We start from the raw sequence: 24,154 nt of genomic DNA on the forward strand, positions 1-24,154 counted from the left end.
ATAAGCTTCTAATAAAGGAGGTGAGGCTGTGAGGCTGTATTCACTACAATATTCCCTTCAGGGAGTATGTTACAAAAAACCAAAATTCTAAACCAGGGTTCTGCCACAGAGACAAAGATTTTAGCAGGTAATAAAAAAGTTCTCTAAGAATTTCAGTTCAATTCTTACTCTTTTTTTTTCTTTTCTTTTCTTTTTTTTTCTTTTGTTGTTTCTATTTTTCAGGAGCTCTAACCTTATCTTGTATGGAATATTTATTCAAGACAAAGAGAAGAATATTCTAGATGCAAAATCCAGCAAATTTTGTCATCAGAGTCAGGTGACTATCCTCTAATCAATTTTTCAATTAAAAAGTCTATTTTAAAAATAAAAGCTTTGTTATAATTTCCAAGAAAGGGTGACAACCCTTGTATCCTATCCATGTATCTAGGTGAAATACAAAACATGTGAAGATTTTATTAAAATGTTCAAAGATCACATAAACAGATTATTTCTGTATGAATTAGAATAGTTTTGGCATGATAATTGGTTCTTTAGAAGACAGCAGATTAACAACTTCATATTTATAAACAAAGACTAGTTTGAACCTGGATTTCACAACACAAATTATTTCACACTAATATTTGAGAGTAAAATTAAATATAATCTTTGGAATTTATTTATCTAAATATTTAATACCCACAAACATTTTCTCAACATTAGAAAAAGAAAAAAAAAGCAAAAAAACAAAACAGGAGCACCTGGGTGGCTCACTTGGTTAAGCATCCAACTTTGGCTCAGGTCATGATCTCCTAGTTCACAAATTCGAGCCCCACCTCAGGCTCTGTGCTGACAGCTCAGAGCCTGGAGCCTGCTTCAGACTCTGTGTCTCCCTCTCTCTCTGCTCTTCCCCTGCTTGCACTCTGTGTCTCTCTGTCTCTCAACAATAAATAAACTTTATGGTAAAAAAACAAAGTACCCTTGGGGCGCCTGGGTGGCTTAGTTGGTTAAGCGTCCGACTTTTGCTTAGGTCATGATCTCGCGGTTCATGGGTTCCAGCCCCACGTCAGGCTCTGTGCTGACAGCTAGCTCAGAGCCCGGAGCCTGTTTCAGAGTCTGTGACTCCCTCTCTTTCTGACCTGCTCACACTGTCTCTCTCTCTCTCTCTCTCTCCTAGAAATAAATAAAACATTAAAAAAAAAAAAAACAGCAAAGTACCCAAACTGGTGATATTTGCTGATATGACTGTGTACAAAAACATTAAATAAAATCCCCTAGAGAACCTACAGCCAATAGGTAAATGATTAAAATTCAAATTTAGAATATTTAATGATGAGGTTGCTTGTTTCATAATAGCAGCACTATCTATAGAAACTAGGAATAGGCCTAAAGAAAACTATATTCGAGACCCAGAAAACAAGAGCTAAAAAAATGTACTTGGAAGTAAGAAAAAGTCTTGAATAAAATAAGATATACACTATGTTTCTGGAGGAAGAAATTCAATATTTCAAGTATGTCAGTCCTCCTAAATTTCATCTGGGAAAGAAAATGTGAAAGAATTGCCAGAGAGCAATACAGGAAGGAAGAGAAGCCCAGGTAGGAGAGGGAGAGGAATATAAGACATCAAACTGCATTTTAATCAATTATTGCTTGGCAATAGATTTGGTGAAAAATCTACCCCCAACACCAAGAGCATACTGTACACACTGTATGTTAGCCAGTTTGACAATAAATTATATTTAAAAATTATAACTTGACCAAAATTGGTCTTAAAATATATTTTTTAAAAAAAGGATTATTTCCAATAAAACACTATAAATACAATCTGTAGGCCCAAGTTTTAATTTCAAGTGGTGCATCATTTATAAGAACTGACCAGAAAACAAAGTAAAAAATCCTATAAAGCATTAATGGGTTGGTAAGTATGGTTTACTACTTCTTTCATTATTATTTTCCTTAAAATTCCAAATTATTTACTATACACAGCAACAGCATCACAATTAACATTCACGGAAGATTTCTTAGGTTCCATGTGATGTGAGAAGGAAGCACTTCACACAGATGCTGTATACAGTCCTCACAAAATTACACAAGGGAGTTACTATTATCTCCATTTACAGGTCAGAATAGGTTTGAAATGGGTAAATAACTTTTGTTTTTGCAGATGATATTAAGTCCATATGAATTACTTAAAAATATCTACTATACCTTTATAAGCAGATAAAAGTTTTAAAACAAACAGCAGAAAATTTTTGTGGCAATGCTATAGAGATGATAAGGTGGAATGAAGTTCCCTGTTAGGAAGATATTATAGTTTTTGAGGTGAGAAATAAAAGATTGAGCTGGGGCAGTGGAAGCCAATGTGAAGTTACATTTAAGAGCTATTTAGGAGGTAGATAAATGGAACTGTTATCACTGCAGCTATTGCTTATTTACTGTTGAACAGGAGTCCCCTGACATTTCCACAATCACTGGTATAAGGGAGAAATAGACTCACAGAATGATACGCAGCTAAAAGTTTGTAAACTGCAAAGATTTTTTTAGTGTCTTAGGATGCTATGGTACAAGTTCAGAGGATTTGTGTTTTGTGTTTGTATGTGTGTTGCGGGGAGGGGGCTTTTCTGTATTTATATAAGTTAGATTGGTATGGGAAAATATTTTATTTGAGTTTGCTTAAAAGAAAGTTTCAGGTGTCTGCTTGGACACCAGTACTATTGGTAAGTAGCTGATTATTTTCTGCCTCTGTCTCTGTCTTGGTCTCTCTCTGTGTCTCTCTTTGTCTCTGTCTGTCTCTCTCTCCCTCTCTCTCTCTCTTTCTCTCTCTCTCACACACACACACACACACAACATATCCTATGGCACATAAATTTTTTTAAGATTTCTTAACCTGTTAAGAATAGTTCTTAAGACCTATTTCTTAACGACAAATAGGCCAAATGACAAATGAAATTGTCATTATTAAAAAATCAAAGAACATATTTGAAATTTCCCTTGGATTTTCAATTTTACAGCTTAATGCATTGATGTGGATTGGTTAACACCATGACTCGGCTTCCCACCTGTCTCTTTGGGTATAATGAATACATTGTTCTCCAGCAGTTTCTAAGTTTTGGCAGGTCCTTCATCACACTGCTTTAATATACCTCTCTAGTATGTAGTATAATACTTAACACATGGGCTAAAACATTAATGTGTAAAATTCTGTTAAATTAATGAATGCTCTATCATTAGAGGAAAATAGGATAAGAGAAAGAGCAAAGAAGGGAAGGGAAATAGAAGGACAAGGGAGAGAGAAGGAGGAGAGGGAAAGGACAGTAAAGGGAGAGGACATGGAAAGAAGAGAAATGGTAGAAACAGAGATAATGAGAGAAGAAGGAACAAGAAATTAAGGAGAAAAGGGAGGAAAAAAAAAAGAATGGTGTGATTACAGAGAGTGATAAGGCCAGGAAGTCAATGGTCAATTCAACAACTTTAACACAAGACATAGGTCAACCTTCCAAATAAAGTAATGAAATGCCTCACTTTACATATTTTTCAACAAAACAAAACCATGGAAATAAAGAATCTTACCCAAGTTGATTCAAAGGTAGATACTGCCATAATGATGGGTTACATCATTAAAAAACATCTTCCTGCCTTTGGACTATGAAAGAGAAGCTCTCAGGCATCATGGACCACCTACATATGGAACAAAAATTTATCTCTACCCAGCTCCTCAGTTCATTCAAGAATAATACTTAGTGTGGACTCTCGGCCAACCTCTGTCTAGGCTCTTAAAATACATGAGTGATTTAAATATACAAATATTTCTATTCTCTGGGGCCTTACATTATAAAAGGGTAAACAGTTACTAAACATTAAGCATAATTAATATGGTAATTTATGCAGCATTTGTGGTAACAATAAGTGATTTTAGACTTAAATGGGAGTGACGGAAATCACAAGAAGCAGTCCTTTGAACACTAGATTACAGGGCTACAATGATAAGATGAATATTTACTTCGGGCCAACTAAACTTTTCTCTAAGGGCCATCGTTCCATTGTCTTCCCTTAATATGCAGACACTAAATCATTAACTGGACTGACGGCCCATTCTTATCACTCTTTGTGCTTCATGATTTTGTGAAAAAACTATTATCTTAAGAGTAAAGGTTATTAGGCATTTAATAATAAAAGCTTTGGAGAAGCCAAACAAGAAACTTGGGGAAATTTAACTATTAAAATGAAAATAGCAGAAATTCCATAGTGTAATGGTGAGCCCTCTGAACTCTGAAAAAAATATTAGAAATTAAGAAATATAACATGGAAAATTAAGATCAAACAAAATGAGACAGACTTCTGCTTCTCATCTATATGGAGAAGCAGACAGAATTTACTCTCCCTTCTTTTTTTTTTTTTTTTTTTGTTTACTTATTTATTTAGAGAAAGAGAGCTTGTGAGCAGGGGAAGGACAGAGAGAGAGAGGGAGAGTGAGAATCCTCAGTGTGGAGCTCAGTGATTCCAGGCTCAATTTCAGGACATGTGCTGATATCAAGAGTTGGATACTTAAGGGGCCCCTGTGTGGCTCAGTCCGTTAAGTGCCTGACTCTTGATTTCAGCTCAGGTCATGATCTCACAATTCATGAGTTTGAGCCCTGCTTTGGTCTCTGTGCTGATGGTGTGGAGCCTGTTTGGGATTCTGTCTCCCTCTCTCTCTGTCCCTCCCCTGCTCGCTCTCTATTCCTATTTTTCTCAAAATAAATAAATAAAAAACATTTAAATTTTTTTTAAAAAGAGTTGAACACTGAGCCACTCAGACACCCCTACTTTCCCTTCTGGAACCAGCCAAAATAAACAGAAAAAATGTATGAAAAAAAAAAAAAAAAAAAAGAATGGCCTTTGAAATACTGGGACCAGGCAGGAATGATCCATGAGGGATGGAATACAAACAAGATGAGTTCTACAGTTGCCCCAGTTTCCTTCTTTTAGAGACTTTCCAGACTATTGCAGAGGGAAGGAGAACTCAAGCAGAGTCCAGAGAATTTTCTGAATTAAAGACACAAGGTAGAGGGTCTGGGAAGACCAAAGCTGGAAAAATTTGTAGGACAGACTACAAGAGAGGAGAAGGCAGCACAGGCAGTAAATCCTAGAGATATGCAAAGAGTCTCCAGCGAGCACTTAGCACAGTACTGATCACTGTGTGTGTGTGTATGAGAAAACTACTTGTGAAGGGCAGAGGGAAGGGAAGGAGCCGCCTAGAATTCACATAGGGCCAGGAATAGTATCAATTGCCAGATGGGGAAAACTTACAATTTCCAGGACAGTGAATAGGACTAACAATGATCTGACATCAGAAATGGAGAATAACTAATGTTTCATTTGAATACTGTTTGAGATCTACCTAACAAAACCTACAAGCAAGATTCAAATGGATCAAATGTTTTCTAAGTAACTTAACTGTTTCACAGAGCAAAGCCAAAGACGGTTTACAGGAATATCAAATTATGTATCTAGCAACCAAAAAGTTATAAAATCTTGGTCAAAAATAACCAAGCATACAAAGAAACAGGCAGCATAACACATAATGAAGTTTGGGCTCAAACTCATGAATTGTGAGATCATGACCTGAGCCGAAGTCAGACGCTTAACCAACTGAGCCACCCAGGTGCCCCATATATGACAGAAGATTTTAGTCCAACTTTCTAAGATCAGTTTTCGTTGTTTCCAGAGTGAATGAATCATACAAATGATGCCTGTATAATTTTAAATAATTTGGAGCAAACTGTATTTATTTGAGTGATTTGGATCCCCTTTATCTAGCCAGATACATATATGTATATGTATATATGTATATACACATTTTATATTTAGGGGGATATATATATATATTTCCCCCTAAATTTCATTTTGAAGATACATAGGATCTTAATTTGAAAATGTGTTACTCTTTGATCTTAGTAGATGTTTCAGGAAGAGGAAGTTTTTACATGTACAAAATTGATATTTTTGCAATATTTTGATGGGTAAATTAAGACAAAGTGCTTCCTTATAGCTGAATAAAAACAGATGCATATGATGAATATAAGAAAAACAGAAACAGATGGCATATCAAATTTATAACATCTTAATTTATCCCTTTTTATGTAACACAATTACCGTAGCAAGAATACTATATTTAACTGGTTTTCTTAGAACCTGCCGGTCCCCTAAAGAAACAAAATGACTTTTTAAAATGTACCCCATACATAACACACATACAGTGTTTTGATGTATTGTTATTAGGGTGTAGCAACTCTCTCAATTAAAAAGCACACACACTCACATTATACTTTCTGAAGTTGCATGAGGCAATGTAGTTACTGATCTTCCACTAATCAGTTAAAATTCTAAATAAAGTAAGTTTCACAGGAAACTATTTCTCTATCACCAGCAGAAAAGGAGATGTTTATTTCCCTATCACTCCAGAAGGAACATGTGTGTAATTCCCTTTACTTTTCTATGATATACGTTCAAAAACTAATTTTAAAAGTATTAATCTTGGGGCACCTGGGTGGCTCAGTCGGTTAACCGTCTGACTTCAGCTCAGGTCATGATCTCACAGTTTGTGGGTTCGAGCCCCGCGTTGCTCTGTTCTGACAGCTAGCTCAGAGCCTGGAGCTTGCTTCGGATTCTGTGTCTTCCTCTTTCTTTGACCCTCCCCCGCTCACGCTGTCTCTCTCTCTCAGAAATAAGTAAAAACATTTTTAAAAAAAGTATTAATCTCACGACTTTTACCATGACAAAGCACTTCTTTACATACATTTGAAAGCAAATTTTGATGCAAGATAAGTTCAGCTTTGAATATTAAAAAAAGTTAAAGAAAGCATTCAGGTAATTATATGAAAAACACAGATGTCTAAAATCCTCCCAGGCTTTTGAAAATCGAGAAGGATTTTGTCTTGGATTATCCTGATTGGTAAAATTGACTAAATAATTCCTTAATTCTCTATTTGATTATTATTGTGTGATTACAGACATGAATTAAATCAATGTTCATGACAAGTCTGGATAATTTGCTTTGCCAAATCCTCTTTTCTTCCATAGACAGTTTGTCAGTTTCTTCAAGTTGCTTACAATCTTTCTTGTTCTGAAGTATGAACATATAGATCACTCTGTAATACAGTCAAACAACATTTTCCAATACAATAAGAAGTATGTGCAGCCTTGGGGACAGCCAAATTAGTTTCAACTTTTCATCAAGTCACATTATTGACTAACCTATGGTCCCAACATTTAAGCCCTTACACAAATCTTATAAAATTAACTTGCCTGTGGTTGAACTTAAAGGATATGGATCCTTTCACTGGTCATGATTATAGAGTCTCCTTGCAGTCAATGCTGTGATAACATGCTCTTTGAATCTTTTCTATGTGAGTTATTTGTAGATCTATGTATCTAATCTCATTAATTCCTACTGCAAGTAGATGTACATATATAAATAATATATATAAACATATACCAAACATAAGAGGATATAGTAAATAAACATATAAAATATTTTTTAGTACAAAGTAATTATTATAATCCAATTGTCTGAAAATATTACTGGTTGGGTTTTTAACAAAAGAAAACAAAAACTGAGCAGTAAGATATATGTTGATATTGTTGTTGTTGTTTACATGGATAGACATACAGAGTGATTCCAATTATAAAATTATATGTTTTTAAGGCAAGGCTGCATTCAACCAATGTAAGATTTAATCTTGGCCATTTTTTTTTATGTTGTTAGACTTATTGCTTAGAAACTATATTGAGTTTCTTGGTCATTTTAGAGTTCACCACAAGAATGCAAAATATGATAAGCAGGAAGTAGAAGGCTGATGAGTCAGATTAAAAAGCAATCAAACTAATAATTAAATTATCTGCCTCATATTATCTCTTTGACTATGAGTATTTCTTTAAATGTTCACTGCATAATGTTAATAGCTTTTCTACTACAGTGACACTTGCAATTACAGATAAGGTATGCAAAGATATTTGTACTCTAGCGAGGTCTTTAACCAGAAAATAATGTTCTGCTAATATCATTTTGTTTAAGAATATGGGGCATCATTAATTTGGTGTTCATTTTAAGGTATAAAAGTGATTAATTAGTCATGACAACCTGGTATATGAAATATAATTATAAAGTCATCCAGAAAGTCAGTCTTTTTCATGTTTGTATAATGCTTTCCTTAATTAAAATATAATGGTTTGGAACATAATTAAGATAACACAGGCAAATCACACACACACATACACACACACACTCACAAACTTAAGAAATAAAATATTTTTAGATAAAGAATTCTGAATCTAGAAAATTACAAAATATAATTATATTTAAAGAAACAGGTTTTATTTAATCTAAAACGTTAGGACTAGTATGCCTTTGTACATTTAAAGAAATGATGCTTTCATACAAATTTAAGCCACATTATATTTTGTTTTGTGAACCAACTTGTACCAGGGATTATGCTGGTTCTCTGATATATATTATCTAATTAAATGGGAGGATTCAGCTAGAGGCAGGAATGTAAATAGGTGTAACAGTGGAAAAGGAAATAATGATATTCATTCATTCATCAAATATTGATTGGGTCCCACTAGGCACAAGTCACTGAACTCCATACTATGTACCTTATGGTTAGATTCAGAAATAATTAAAAAAGAAACTTGTCACTGGGAGAGAATTCTATAAGTGACAAAAATGAGGAATATGTGGAGTGCTTTGAGGAAACAGGACATAAGCATAATTAAGGATCAGAAAGGAGAAAATGAAGGAAAGGGGAAACAAACAAGAAAATCTGTAATAAGGTGACAGCATTTTTCTGCTTCTTTGAGAATGGATGGAAATGGTATACACAAGTGAAAATGAGGGAGAGATGGGAATACATACAAAAGAAAATATGGAAGTTAAGATATAAAGGTATAAAAGTGTAAAGCTTATGAAAGAAAAGAGTTTCACATTTTTTATTATTATTAAACTTTATTAAATTAGTAAAGTTTGTTTTTTTAGGCACTTTTTCAAAGCTCGAAAACATGAGTTGCAATTAAAATTTTAAAGGTTAAATAAAAGCTTGACTTCAGTTTCTGTATTGGTCATATTTTCTTCCACCAAGAATCTATTTACCCTTCTTCTGATTAAACAAGAAGGCCTCATGGTCACATAGGCTGTGCAGTAGCTCCATGCTTAGAACACAGTGCTTGGTTTTATTCTCTGTTGTGACTGTCTTGAAATCTGTAATATTTTTTAAAACATGCTACCCTGCGATTTCATTTTGCACTTGGCCTCACAAATTTTGCAACTCTTTCAGACAGCACATTTAACTTTTGGGGGGCAAGCATACAGCCTCCTCTCCTTTGAATGGGCCCTGACTTATCTTGGACTGTTAGTATAATCACATCATCCTTGAGGTAGAGATTCACAGGAACATCAATTGGAATCATGAGTGAAAGTCAGGTCTAAGCTGATTTTTTAAAACTGTTTAGTATTCTGAGACTTCTGAAGTTTCTTTTTTCCATTCAATGAGAAGCCGAAGGGATATTAGTTAGATCTGGAATGAACACAGTCATCTCGGGGCCTTGATGAAAAATCTGTGTGGTATGTAAGCCAGCACAAGGAGGTGAGTAGAACTGATCAGGATTTGTACTGGTTCCCAATGCACCATATGAGCTCCCAGACCGTGCTGCCTTTGGAGTCAGCCAAATTTCTTCTTTTTTTTTAATGTTTATTTATTTTTGATAGAACACAATGGGGGAGGAGAAGAGAGAGAGGGAGACACAGAATCCAAAGCAGGCTCTGGGCTCTGAGCTGTCAGCATAAAGCCCAATGCAGAGCTTGAACCCACAGACCAAGAGATCATCACCTTAGCTGATGTTGGTTGCCCAGCCGACTGAGCCACCCAGGCGCCCTGAAGTAGGCCAAATTTCTTAACATTTTAGATTGAGTTCAGTGAATTCTCCATTTGCTCTATCTGTCTTTTGCAATAGAAAGAATCCTTATAAAAATTAATTCAATAGGAACAGAATAAAGAAAAAAGTTTCTTTTTATCTTAATATTTTACAAAATCTCTTATATAAATATTCAGATTGTAGCCACTCAAATTATGACTCAAAATTTTCCAGTGATAAAAGTACAATATAAAAAGAACTATTGTATCTGAAGTAGGTCAGCGCCCCACCCATTGCACACTACATCTATCTCCTTTGGTGGCCCTTAAGAATATTCTTTGGCTGTGCTCTTAGGCCATAGAGCACAGATACAAAAATCCATTCTTTTTATATCAAAATGACGTACATAAAATTTACAGGTGAAAAAATCTATTTGAATTCTACCTTTCTTTATCTATATTTAGAAATATAGTTTATTTTCTATTCTGACAAAAATACATTGTTTTTTAAATGTTTAATCATCTGGGGTACCTGGGTGACTGAGTTGGTTAAGTGTCCAACTCTTGGTTTCAGCTCAGGTCATGATTTCGTGGTTTGTGAATTCTAGCCCCATGTTGGGCTCTATCCTGACAGGGCGGAACTTGCTTGGGAATCTGTCCCCTCCCTCTTTGTCTCTCCCTTGCTGTCTATCTCGCTCTCTCAAAAATAATACACATTAAAAAAGATAAATGTTTAATCACCTGTGTATTTTATCTCTTATAAAATATTTATTTTATCTCTACCAGACTGACAGTGATTTACTAAGAGACCATCTATTGGTACAATACTTTACCAGTCTCTACTGATTTATTGGTTTAATCATGAAAACATAAAAGAAAAAAATCCTTTACTATAATGAAGAGATAACATCCATCAAATTTTACTGTAAGATGGTCTGTCATTTTTGAAAGGCAGTTTTTTTTTTATTTCCATGTCATGATTATTTATCTTTCTCTGCTTACATTTTCAGATATGACTAATGGAGCTAGGCAAAAATGGTATGTGCGAAAATTTAATGAGGCGGTGAAACTGGAAGCAAAAATTCTGTAATTCTGTAACGTAAAATTTATATTAACTTAAAATCTATTGGAATATTTTTCCAAATCTTAAGATGCCACTGCTTTTAAGATGCATAATTATTTTCTGTAACACTAGGAAATTAAAAAAAATTCTGCTAAATAACACTGAATGGCTTGTAAGACTCATTAAACATGAACATTATGCACAATAGAGTCAAGGAAATATCATTAAAAATGGAAAATTGTTTTCAGTAATTATTTCAACAAGCAGTATACAAGGGACCAGTCTGTTTGCCTGGTGCAATACTAGAGGTTATCTGAATTTAAATTTTGCTATATTTAAAAATTATTCTTCTAACTGATGAATTAGAGCATTTTTGCAAATATTTATTATCATTTGTGTTTCCTCTTTTGTGTGTACCAAATTATCTTCTGTATTTTTTACTGACATGTTTGTTATTTTTCTTGTTTTTTCATAATTACTAAGGTAGTCCAGATTACTTTTTATTTTTTAACCTATGCATGTTATTATTATTGTTATCCAATTTTTAGTTGAACTGTCCAAGTCCTCTTCACATAAGATTTTTTAAGACTTTATTTTTTAAAGCAATTTTAGGTTTATAACAAAACTGAGAGAACAGTACAGAGATTTCACATACACTTTGTGATCCCAGACCTGCATAGTCTCCTCCGTTACCACCACCAAAGAGGTACATTTTCTACCAAGGATCAACTCACATTGACATAACTTACCAAGTTCATAACTTACCTTAACATTCACTTTTGGTGTTACATTTTGCATTTACATCTAAGCTCATTTTGAATTAATTTTGTGAAGGGTGTAAAGGCTTGTGTCCTGGTTCATGTTTTTGCATGTTGACCTCTAGTTGTTGAGCATTTGCTGGACTATCTGCTCCATTGTATTGCCTTTGATTCTTTGTTGAAGATCAGCTGACTGTACTTAACAGGACTCTACTTTGAGGCTCTCCATCTGCTCCATCTGCTTATTTTCTCTTTTGCCAATATCACACTGTCTTGATTACTGTAGCTTCATAGTAAGTCTTGAAGTCAAGTAAGGTCAGTATTCCAACTTTGTTTTTCTCTTTCAATATTTTGTTGGCTTTCTGGCTGTCTTGCCTCTCCATACAAACTTTAGAATAGCTTTGCTGGTATCCAAAACAATAAAAAAAATAACTTGCTGGGATTTTGAGATTAGATCAAGAAATATAATTTCTTCATGTTAATGCAGCCACCTTTATGATTTTACTTTCATGTTCTATTTAAGAAATGCTTTCCTATCTTAAGAACATACATATTCTCTTAAGTTAAAATATTTTAGGGGTGCCTGGGTGATTCAGTCGGTTAAGTGGCTGACTCTTGATTTCAGCTCAGGTCATGAGTTCAAGACTTGCATCAGGCAGGAGCCTGCTTCAGATCCTCTGTCTCCCTCTTGCTGCCCTTCCCCTGCTCACTTTCTCTCTCTCACTCTCTCTCAAAAATAAATAAATTTAATTTTTTTGAAAGTTAAAACTATTTTAATGTTGCTTTATATTTAAGTAATTAATCTATCTTGTTTCATTTTCTGTTTATGTGTGTGATGTGAGGTGGGAATTGCCTTTTCATCTCTTTCCTCAAGTAGATAAATCAGTCATATACTGATCACTGGTTGATTGATTCATTGTTCCCCAGAAATAAACCACCACTGCCATAGATAAATTTTTATATATGTCTGGATCTATTTGCTGTCTATTTTATTTTACTATGCTAATTATGAATCCCTATATCAATTTATGTTATTTTATAGCTTTACAATTAATCATAACATCTGTACAGAAAATTATCTCAGATAGATAAGTTTCAGAAAAACATTTTGACCCTTATTGGCTCTTCATATTTCCATATATGTTTTAAGTTTCATGAAGACCAATTTTACAATTTTTATTGAAATTTCTTTAAGCTAGAAGATCAATCTGGAGAGAATGGTTATAATTTTATGATACAGAGTTTTCTTATACATCATTATATTTACATTGATTTCACATCTTTTAATAAATTTTATGTCATTCTAAAAATAAATTTTTCCTTGTTTGTAAAACTCATTATCTCATATCCCACTTTTTCATCTTGGTAAATTTTAAGTATTTGTAAAACAATTTTATAAGCAATTCTTTAAATAAGATATTGTATTGCTATTATGTAGAAATGCAGTGGATTTATGCAGTTATCCTCTATTAACCTGCTGAACTCTGTTAATTTTAATAATTGATAAATTATTTTCTGTTCCGTATGCAGACAACCTTATTTCACAAGAAAGGCATGCATGAATTATTTTCAATATTTTAAAATTAATCATAATTCCAGCTTCTAGTATATATCTGAAATAGCTAGCAGAGGAAAAACATGTAACCTCAGGCATTTCTATAATTCACATACTCTCCCTCTACTTGCATAAAGTCTGGAAAGTATATATGTTTTCCAAAAAAAAAAAAAAATAGGAGTCTCAAGTCCCTAGACCATTATAAGCGCCACCTTTATTGTTCCAGCCCACATGGAGCCTTGAAATCTCCTGTATACACTGTATACAAAGTTTGGGAAACTGCCAAGCCTCGAAATTCAGCACTAGTCTCTCCAGAGATACACCACATAGCCTTTCCCTATGGGTCGTCGTTCCTTCCTCAAGATGCTTCAGAGAACTGTGTGAATGTTTCCAACATTCTTAGACACTTTACACAGCTGTGAAACTACAGTTTCCAACCTGCCATCCCTGAGGCTCTGTATTTCCCATCCTGCACGGTGTCCCTCTTTGTGCATATCATTTTAGCATAATGTCTTTAATGAATTTAAGATTAATGGAAGAATTAAAAAAAAAAACAAACCCTACTGAATTCAAGGAATGTCTGTTTTGTTTCGATTTGGTTTGGTGTGGTTTTTAGCCTAGGGAGAAGGGACCTAAGTGAAGACATACTGCTTGTAAATCATTTGGTAGAACAGAAATTCCTATCTCAAAGTAGCTTACCACACTTGTGATGGAGATTTGCTGGTAGAGTTCCAGGGTGGTTGAAATAGGGAATCACTCTTATCTCTTAGTCCTCTGCTCCTGTTCACACATACATATACATGTGCTGTACTATTTTCCAGTTGTAAGAGATTACCACAGACTTAGTGGTTTAAAATTTAGTACCTTATATTTTTAGAGGTCAGAAGTCCAAAATCAGTCTCGCTGGGCTAACGTCAGGATGTTGGCAGAGCTCTTTCCTTCTGGAATAACTTTTAGAACCTGTTTGCATTCTTGGGCTCATGGCTCCCTCTTCACATTACTTTAGTCGTTTGCTCTGGTTTTCCTTTGTCTTACTACTCCCTCTGACCCCCTACCTCCCTCTTAGAAAGACCTTTGTGTTTCTATCAGGACTATTCAGCTAATTCAGGATTGGCTCCCCCTCTCAAGATCTTTAACATAATCCCATCTCCAGAATCTTTTTTTTTTTTTTTTTTTACTGTATAATTTAACTGTTTCTTATGTTCTGGGGCTTAGAACACATGATTTTTGGGGGGATCATTATTTGGCTTACCATATCGTGCCCCATAGGAACTTCAATTAGAAAAAAAAAAAGTCATGTTTAATTTTAATATTCTTATGGATTCTCCTATATATCTCAGTTGATGGAAGCACTTGCTCAAGAGCATGTCTAGTAATCATCCTATGTTCTCTTTTCCCCACATCCAGTAATCTTCTAAATCAGTTATTATATTTTTCTTGAACATTTGCTGAATTCACCCCTTATTGTGACTCTCATTGAGTTTTTTTTTAATTTTTTGTCTCATCTCTTGCTTATTTACCATAAGACATTTTGTAGCCTTCTTACCAGCAGACTCACCCTCCCTCAGTCATTTGACCCTACAGTCATCAGAGTGATCTTTCCAAAACATAATCTGAGCATTTCATTTCTCTTCAAATCATAAAATCTTAAGACATAAGTTGAATTGTGTGATAGCTTCCTGATGTTTGTAGGAGAAAATTAAATGCCTGGAATTGGTTGGCAGGGCCTTGCCTAAACTGCATACACTGCAGTGACAGCGAGATTGAACTTGAGGTTCCCCACTGGACCGAATGCTCTACAACACAGACACCAGGACTCCTCCTGCTTCCTATAGAATTTGCAGTGACCGGCGCAGTACGTGTTTAATTGGTTGGATAAAGGATTGAAGGGCTTTCAGAATCTGGTAGTTCTCTTTTAAGCTTTTCCTTTACCATTTACACACACATACACAAATCCCAAAATCATGTTGTACTGAATTAATTGTTATTTTGCAAAAATTTGCCTTTGCTTTTCTGGTTCCTTTCTTTCTTTTCCTACTTGACTTAATGGAGGTTTCTAGTAACTTCAGTGTAAAGTGTCACTTTCCAATTAAAAATAAGATAAAAAATGAGTATTAACAATGTGCATCTGTTGTCTTGAAACAAGTCTGTGCCATCTGCTGGCAACCTCCTTTCTTGTTGAATAAATGATCAATTTATTTGAATCTACAAATTATAAATTAAATCTTTCTAGTTCACTGTGTGTGTGTGTGTGTGTGTGTGTGTGTGTGTGTAATACTTAAGAATGCATGACCAAGGGGCTCACATAGTTTACAGGAAGTTAAGTAAAGGACTTTGGTACTTGTATTTGATTTCCATTGCTGCCATTTAAAAATTACAATCTTAGTGGTTTCAAGTAACACAAATGAATTGTCTCATAGTCCTATAGTCAGACTTCTGGGTTGGCATAACTGGTTTCTTTGCTGTGAGTTTCACAAGCTGGAATTAAGGTATCAGCTGGCTGTGCTTCTGTCATAAGATGCTGGAGAGAATCTGTCCCCAGGCTTATTCAAGTTGTTGACCAGATTGTTGTTCAGTTATAGGACTGAGGTTTCCGTTTCCACTTCTGTTTGCTTCAGAAAGCTGAGTGCTTTTCTTCTCATGCTTCCCAAATGCCTCAGTCACCAACTGCATCTTCCTCTCCTGTATCATCTCTCTCTGCAGTTGCATCTTGAGCTGACTCTTTTGGCTTCCTGTCTGCTTTTTCAAGGCACTTGTGGGCCACCCAGATTATTGAAAATAATCTCCCTAGATTACTGTCAGCTGCCTAATGGCCATAATGCCATCAACAAAGCCACTCCCGACAGTACCTAGATTAATGTTTGACTGAACAAAACCAAAGCAATCTTGTAAGGGGAGGAACAGCTGTAGAATTCTGCCTGCAAAGTATTGACAAGGGAGAACAAAATTTGAACCTGTTATTATAGAGAGGCATCAAGAAATCTTTGAAACTTTCAAGACACTGTCTATAAAAATAAGGCAGAGGCTAGAAGCTATAGAAAGAAGTGATGAGAGTTTTGTTAGATATCAGGGCCCTTTAAAATTTCCCTTTATATCTCTTATATTTTAAGCTAGTTTATTTTTGTTTCTTTCCCCTATCTCTTGGCTAGAATGAATAGTAAACTGCTTTAAACTAAAATAGTCTCTTTGTTATCTTTATGAACTAATAAAAAATAGACAAGCTGGAGACACAGATTCTAGTCTGCTGCAGGCTGGCTCAGAACGGGAGGCGGGTGGGAGCAGTGCGCTGCGGAGAAGGGAAGGCACAGATTGTTTGCCTGGGGCCTACAGGAACAAAGGGAAGCCTTGGCTGGCAGAGTAGCCATGAAAGAATTATTCAAGATTAGGGGACATACTTCATTTTTAAGACTTAATTACACAAACCAAAAATTTAAAGTTGTTTTATTGGTTATTTAATATTTTTGATATCCTGGTTTGTTTCCTCACACATCTCTATACATGATCCAAAGAAATATGAAGTGCGCTTGCTTTTTATAAAGATAAATGGATTGAGATAGCAATACAGGGTATAAGATTATTTTTTTATTTTTAAAAGTTTTTTAATGTTTTATTTATTTCTGAGGGAGAGAGAGAGAAACAGCATGAGCAGGGGAGGGTCAGAGAGAGAGAGAGAGAGACAGAATCTGAAGCAGGCTCCAGGCTGTCAGCACAGAGCCCGATGCGGGGCTCGAACCCATGAACCGTGAGATCATGACCTGAGCCAAAGTCAACGACTGAGCTACCCAGATGCCCCAGGTATAACATTATTTTTAAGATATATTCTGAAATTTGATGTCTATATGTGAAAAGACTATAAGTGTTCCTTTAGCTCCTTTTCATATTCCATTGAAATTTCTAAATTTTAGAAATATTTATTGTAATAAATATGAAAAGTAGTATGCATTATTTTAAATTAATAATTAGAAAACTGCTAGAAAGTTAACTTTTTGCATGAGTGATAGCATCTATTATTAAGTTTCTTCTTCCTATTTCATTTTATATTTTGGTCTTTCATCCAATGAAAAGTATATCCAGAGGCTCCAAAATTTGCCACATGCTGCAATATAAAAATGAATGAGGCAGTCCCAGGCTTTGATATCATCAGCACGTTGTGAAAAGACCTGAAAAAAAAATCAATTCACTGTGTGTAGAGAATGTTACAAATGGGGAAGCTTCTAAAAGTCAGCATGAAAACATAACTGTTTTAGAATGTGAAGCAATCACCTAGTAGCAGGACCAGCTTGCGGAGAGGTTTTATTTATAGATCACCTCTTGAAGAGTGATTTAATCAATGTGTGATTTTTTTTTCTGCCCCCACCACGATACTCCAACATGTATAGTCCAAATTGAAATCATGATTTCATGCAAACCACTTCCTTGGGTGTTCTGCCCTTTTCAATGACATTCTCTTCCATTTGAGACATTCTGGAGCAGCCACTACTATTATGGAAGATTGAACAATGTTGCCAGGCCTCGATGGAATGATTCTGAGTTATCCATAAGTTGTGCCTCAGTTTAGGGCTACACTGACATACAAAATGTGAAACTGCTCATGCTCTTACACATTATTTTACTCTTCTTAAATGAGGAGGGAGGACGATGCAGTAAAATACTCCAAAGAAAATTATAATTGTATAAGAATCAAAAACATGCTCTTAGTTGTAACTATGGTGTTGATTAATGATGACGCAGCTATGGTCATTCTCCAAACAGTTATAAGTCATGTGATAGTTAAATAACTTCCATTAGACCATGATGTGTGTGTGTGCCTGTCTATATATATGCATGCATGTATGTATTTGTTTCTACCTATAGTAATTTCAGATTCTCATTGTGTTTCCTAATCATTTTCTAGGGGTTATTTTCAATTATATATGACAAAAATATTTTCTTACATTACTAATTCTCTGAAGGAGTTGTTTAAAATGACTAATGTAAATTGCATACCATAATATAACTACTAAACCATAAAAATAACTAGAATCATATTTTTCACACATAAAATGAAGATCACATGAAATATGTTTGTGAAACTGCAAAAGAAATACGATAAATGAACACATTCAGAAGTATATTGTTTATTTCACCTTCCCTCTCAATGCAAAATAGAACGTTTACAATCAATCCTAAAATGCCGAGGATCATCTTAGAAAACTAACCTGGGGCAAAATCTTGAAATATCATGGAAAATTTCATCCATTAACTGCTTTTGAAACATGCATTCGTTATCAAAGTCATCAAGTTTGACCAATCATTCAAAGTGAGATTCTTGAATAAAATCAGTTAGAGTCATGTTACTCTAAGAACACTGAACCTGCATCCATAATAAGTTTTAATACAAATTATGTAATTTAAATACTATCACTGTGTCAAATGAATTGTCCTATCATGAACTGAAGGGAATTTTATTATAAAAATACAAATGAACACATATTCCAAAGACAAATCCAAACCGAAGCCACCATCAATACAAATGAGTAAGTACCTGTATTTTCTAAGAAATATATATTTGAGAGATGTGAAATTGTAATATTCTTTCAAGGTTAGTGACAGTGGCATTTTCTAAGTTTTATTTTTCTTTTGAACTAGCACACACCTGTTTATTCAGATGGATGATTATAAAGTAATACAAATTAAGATTTGCAGACTGGTTTCTTAGAAAACAGGTTTATCAGTTTTTATGCATAACAATAATTATTAAGCCATTCAGGAAAAAGTTAAAATACATGTCTCTTTTTTCTCATTATCATTATCGCAATGAGATATGACAGGGAAGGGGTATTTAGATTATGAGTGATATATTTAAAAACCTGAAACCTGAAATGGAATTTCTATAAAATATAGAGTTACTTGCAAGAAAATATACCTGACCTTCTCTTTTGTTCTGTGTCTGAGCCTATGATCGAAGGCATTTTTTACTTGGCTGAGGGCATAATGGCCCTGCTCTATGTCTCTCCTTTGCATCCTGAGATAATATGCACTGCCTTTCTACACAGGTCTATTATAACACCTGCAACCACGATGCTTTGAGAGAGGACAGAAAAAACTTCCATTGCTCATTCAACTCTTACATATTTTCATGTGTAAGTAGTAGATACCATGAGAAATAGATGCTAACATTCAGAATATCAAACTGGCTATTCCAGAAGTCTAGAAATAACTGGAGACTTCATGAATTTTATAGTCAGAGGGAATTCTTGTCACAATCGTTAGAGAGTTCGGAGGGTACCTAGCAGGAATGATTTTGAGAAAATATAAATTGTTATAACAAATAACAAACCCGGGTGGCTTGGGTGGCTGTCAGTTAAGCATCCGACTTCAGCTCAGGTCATGATCTCATGGCTTGTGTGTTCGAGCCCCACATAGGGCTTGGTGTTGACAGCTCAGAGCCTGAAGCCTGCTTCGGATTCTGTGTCTCCCTTTCTCTCTGACCCTCCCCTGATCTCTCTCTCTCTCTCTCTCTCTCTCTCAGAAATAAATAAAACATTAAAAATTTAAAAAAAAAAGAAACAACACAAATGTTTTGAACTCTCGGCTTCTCCGAATCACGTACAACATGGAACTCAGGTTGCCTTCCTGGGCCAGGAGGTAGTTCAGGTTCAACAAAAGATCCGCAATTTTTCTGACCCTCAAAAGTGTAATTATTTTTTCTCTGCTCTGTGGATAGAATCCAAGGGTACATCCATAGAGTGACATCTTCCACAGCAGCAAAATTGTATTGTGATCTGTAAAAATTTTAAGGGGATTTTACTGTGTCCATTGATTTATACCTTTATTTATTTATTTATTCATTCATTCATTCATTCATTTATTTTGCATCCGTAGTAGTATATATCTCTATATATGCAATGTATATGCAATGTATCACATGGGTAAAGGAAAGAAAACAGTCTAGGCATTTTAAGTAGGAAGGGATTTAATCTAGGGTATCTATAAAATAGATGAGAGAACTAAAAAACAATCTTTATTCTGAGTTTTCTGCAAGAACATTACAGAAATGAATGAACTGAACTGGATCTCCCTTTTCTTGCATAGGGCTAAACCAGGAGCAGAAAATTACTGCTGCTGCCAAAGCTCCCTCACATACCCAGAGACAAAACCAGAGAGAAAGGGTGTCCCAGAGATGGCTCATGTATACATGTCCTTGCTTGCCACAAGCATTAGTCAGGTAAGGTGACCAGTAACTACTTTTTGCTTCCAACTCTCAAAATAGTACATGAAAAGTTCAGCTGAAATCCCCAGGTGCAAGTGCTTGGGCAATAGAATTTCTCATTTTCCAACATTCTCAACTAAGTGAGATAGAACAGGAAATGGAATGAAGCCCATCCAGAAAACCCAGCACATACATCATATGACATCATATAATTAAGTAAACATTAATGCACTTAAATAATGCCAGACATTTGAAAAAAATGATGTCATGTTTCTCTCAGCAGTTCATATTCAATTTATTTGAACCTTGTGAATTTTTAAAAAAGCATAATTTAACATTGTTTTGATATTTGTTTCAAAATTATATTATCAAGTACTATTCACATATCCTAATATAACTGATTACAGATCTATAGACATTTGTCAATTATAGAATATTTAAATTTTATAAATGGCTTAGTTGTAGGCAGTATCTATTAAATGCATGTAGATATAAATAATTCAATTTTTAATGATTTGATGTTAGTTACTAAACTTTCTGAACCTTATGTTACTCTTCTGTGAAGCAGAAATAATAAGAATTGACATTCAAAAGTTTAAATACAATAATACATCACAGAGTTTAGAAAATGACTTGTGTATGGCAAGCATTTAAATATTAGAAGTTATAATAAGAAGATGGCCATGATTACAATTGATGATGTACAAATCAGAGAAGAATCTCATTAAAATACCTCCAACATTTTTGCATGAATAGTTTTATTATTTTTTGCATATGAACAATATATTGATTCAGTGAATATTTAATACTAATATTTTTCCCAGTGATCTTAAGACATTCCCAGAGATAATTTGTCCTTATGTTTCTTTTGATGTTAGAAATTCAAACATGTTATAAGGTACATGTTTTGCCTTTATTTCCTTAATTTTGTGAGGTGCCAAATAAGCATTTTTCTCCCAAAGCCTGAGATCCATCTTGAGTTTATTATTACATATATATCCAAGTATACAATATATATTATTATACATACTATATATATTTATTGTATCTATGTATATACTCTACATATTATTAAATCATTATAATTATTATATTATATCATATGCATATAATTATCATATATAATATATAAATAGACAATAAGCATATATATTCCTGGATATATAATCTAATCATTTTGTGTTCTCTTTAATTATATTTCTCTATTTTTTTTCTTCATCTTGTGATATTTTCAAATATACATATAGGTATAATTTGGAATTAAAGATATTTTACAAAATTAGTACAGAATTCTTGTATATCCCATACCTAGCTTCCCCTCTTATTAAAATCTTACATTAGTATGATATATTCAACACAACTAATAAAACAATGTTAATGCATTATTATTAGTTACAGTTCATACTTTATTCCTATATCTTTAGTTTTTAACTAATATCTTTTTTTTTTCTAGAACCCCATCCAGAATACAATATTACCTTTAGTCATTGTACTAAATCATACATATCACCTTAGTTTTAGTTTTGATGGTTTCTCAAGCCTTTCTTGAGAAAGAAAGCTTTTCTTTCTTTTTTTTAACTTTAATAGGTTTGATAAGTACTATTTAGGAGGTTTGTATTTTTTTTTTATCAATTCAGGTTTGTCTGATGTCTTTCTTATAATTAGACTGGGGTTTGGGGTTTATATAAAGAAGACTGAGAGTGAAAGAACCATTCTCATCAAGTACTATCCAGAGTACATACTATGGACATGGCTTATGGCTGTTGATGTTGACCTTGTCCAACTGGCTGAGATAGTGTTTATCTCACCACAGTGAGACATCTACAGTAGATGTCTACTATAAAGTTACCCATTATGTACTTTTCCATCCAGTCCTCTTTGGTAGGAAATTACTATGTGATTCATACACATAAAAAGTGGAGAGTTATGTTTTACTTTCATGAGAAGAAATTATTTAGAATTATTAATTATTTAGAATTCTAAGTGGGAGTTTTATTTATCCTTCATTTATTATCTTATTAATCATTTATATTAGAATGCACTTGTAGGTACTTATTTTGGCTTTAGTTTATAATTCAATATTTCTTTACCTTTTATGTCGCTTAAACATTTTCAGCTTTGGCCATTGGGAGCTCTTTTAATTGGATCCTGTGCTCCTTTGACATATTTATACCAGTTTGAATTTTTCAGCACATGATTACTTTCAGGTATACAGGGTATTCCAGGATCAGCTTGTATATTCCCTGGTACAATCTTAAAATATGTAATTTCCCCAAAGATCCCTGTTTCCTTTTATTGGACATTAGCATTTGAAAACAAGATCTGAGTAACTGAATGTTAGGTGTACTTGTTCTTAGATTATCATTGCTTCTAGGCTCTCTCAGCAAACAGCTGTTGGAAGTGTGTGTGTGTGTGAGTGTGTGCGTGTGTGTGACTCAGTTTCATATTTATTCATCTGTATCTGCATTGAGCTAAACATGTGAGTTCATGCTCTTGTGTCCAACTCTAATCCACCATCACATGGTCCATTATATCCTCCCCAGTACTTCTTGTCTATGACTTTCCACTCCAACAGTGAGAAAACTAGCTCCCACCATCAGCCATCCACTTATTTATTTGTTCAATCCTAGTACACAAGTGTAGTGGCTTCAGAATTGTTAACCTTCCCCACTGAGAAACAACTTGGCCAACTAGAGTGCACTGCCTGTCTAAATGGTTTGGTCTTTAGTCTTACAATTTCCACTCATTTCCAAAGTCGCTTGGGTCAGTAACATTTCCCCCCATTGCTTCCATGAAATTGTTTCATACTTAAAATACAGCTTTGTGTTTTGTTTGTTTTGTTTTGTCACAGTATATATTCCATTCTGGAGTCACTAGCCTTCATAATTAATGTTTTAAAAAATTCCTATACACTAAGGTTCACTTTTTTAGTTGTGTTTTTCTATGCATTTTGACAAATGCATACTGTCATGTACTCATCATTATAGCATCATACAAAATAGTTTCATAGCCCTAAATTCTGTTTCATTATTCAGATAGTTAGTAACTATCTGATGAGAGTGTTTGGGGGGGCATCCACACCCATTCTGATTCCTTCAGATCTCAACAAATATTGTAGAAACATATCAGTTGTTCTTTGTGTTATTTATTCTCAAAAAAAGAGATCCATAATGTGTAAAATTGAGTGAGTTCATTTTCCCATTTAGTTTTCTCCTCCTCCTCCTCCTCATCCTCCTCCTTCTTCTTCTTCTTCTTCTTCTTCTTCTTCTTCTTCTTCTTCTTCTTCTTCTTCTTCTTCTTCATCTTTTTAAACTACAGATACAGAGAATTAATCATAGTCTATGTATCACCCAATATCAGCACTGGTCTTCATAAAACCTCACTTATTTTATTTATCTATTCATTAATTCCATTTTATTTCTATTCTCTCCTTCCATTCCTTACTTTCATAATAAAACTTTCTAATATATTTGATGAGAATCCTTTCACTTGTATGTGTTTAGTAGGTACAATTTTGTTTTATGGTATTAGGTTTTAATTTAAAAAATAAAATGATAATGTGACAGACTGTAATCTCTTTCTATTTTTTTCAGTAGAAACCATGATTTTAAGCTCTACTCTTACTTACAACTGTTCATCTTGTATGTTGCCTCTAAATGCCATATTATTCAAGAGTGTATATCTACCAAAGGCTACTATTTAGTCCAGAACTGATGAGTG

At 34.1% G+C, this 24,154-nt stretch overlaps 1 long non-coding RNA gene across 1 annotated transcript in view; it reads left to right on the top strand.

Annotated features, from left to right (window-relative positions):
• The first annotated feature begins 237 nt into the window (after positions 1 to 237).
• LOC120245425 overlaps positions 238 to 24,154 on the top strand; it is a 65,333-nt gene continuing 41,416 nt past the window's right edge. The window contains exon 1 of the long non-coding RNA XR_005531780.1: positions 238 to 316. This is a non-coding gene — a long non-coding RNA (uncharacterized LOC120245425). The remainder of the gene's footprint in view (positions 317 to 24,154) is intronic.

Source organism: Hyaena hyaena, unplaced genomic scaffold, assembly GCF_003009895.1.
Source record: "Hyaena hyaena isolate Hyena2069 unplaced genomic scaffold, ASM300989v1 scaffold_416, whole genome shotgun sequence".
NCBI classification, from domain to species: domain Eukaryota; kingdom Metazoa; phylum Chordata; class Mammalia; order Carnivora; family Hyaenidae; genus Hyaena; species Hyaena hyaena.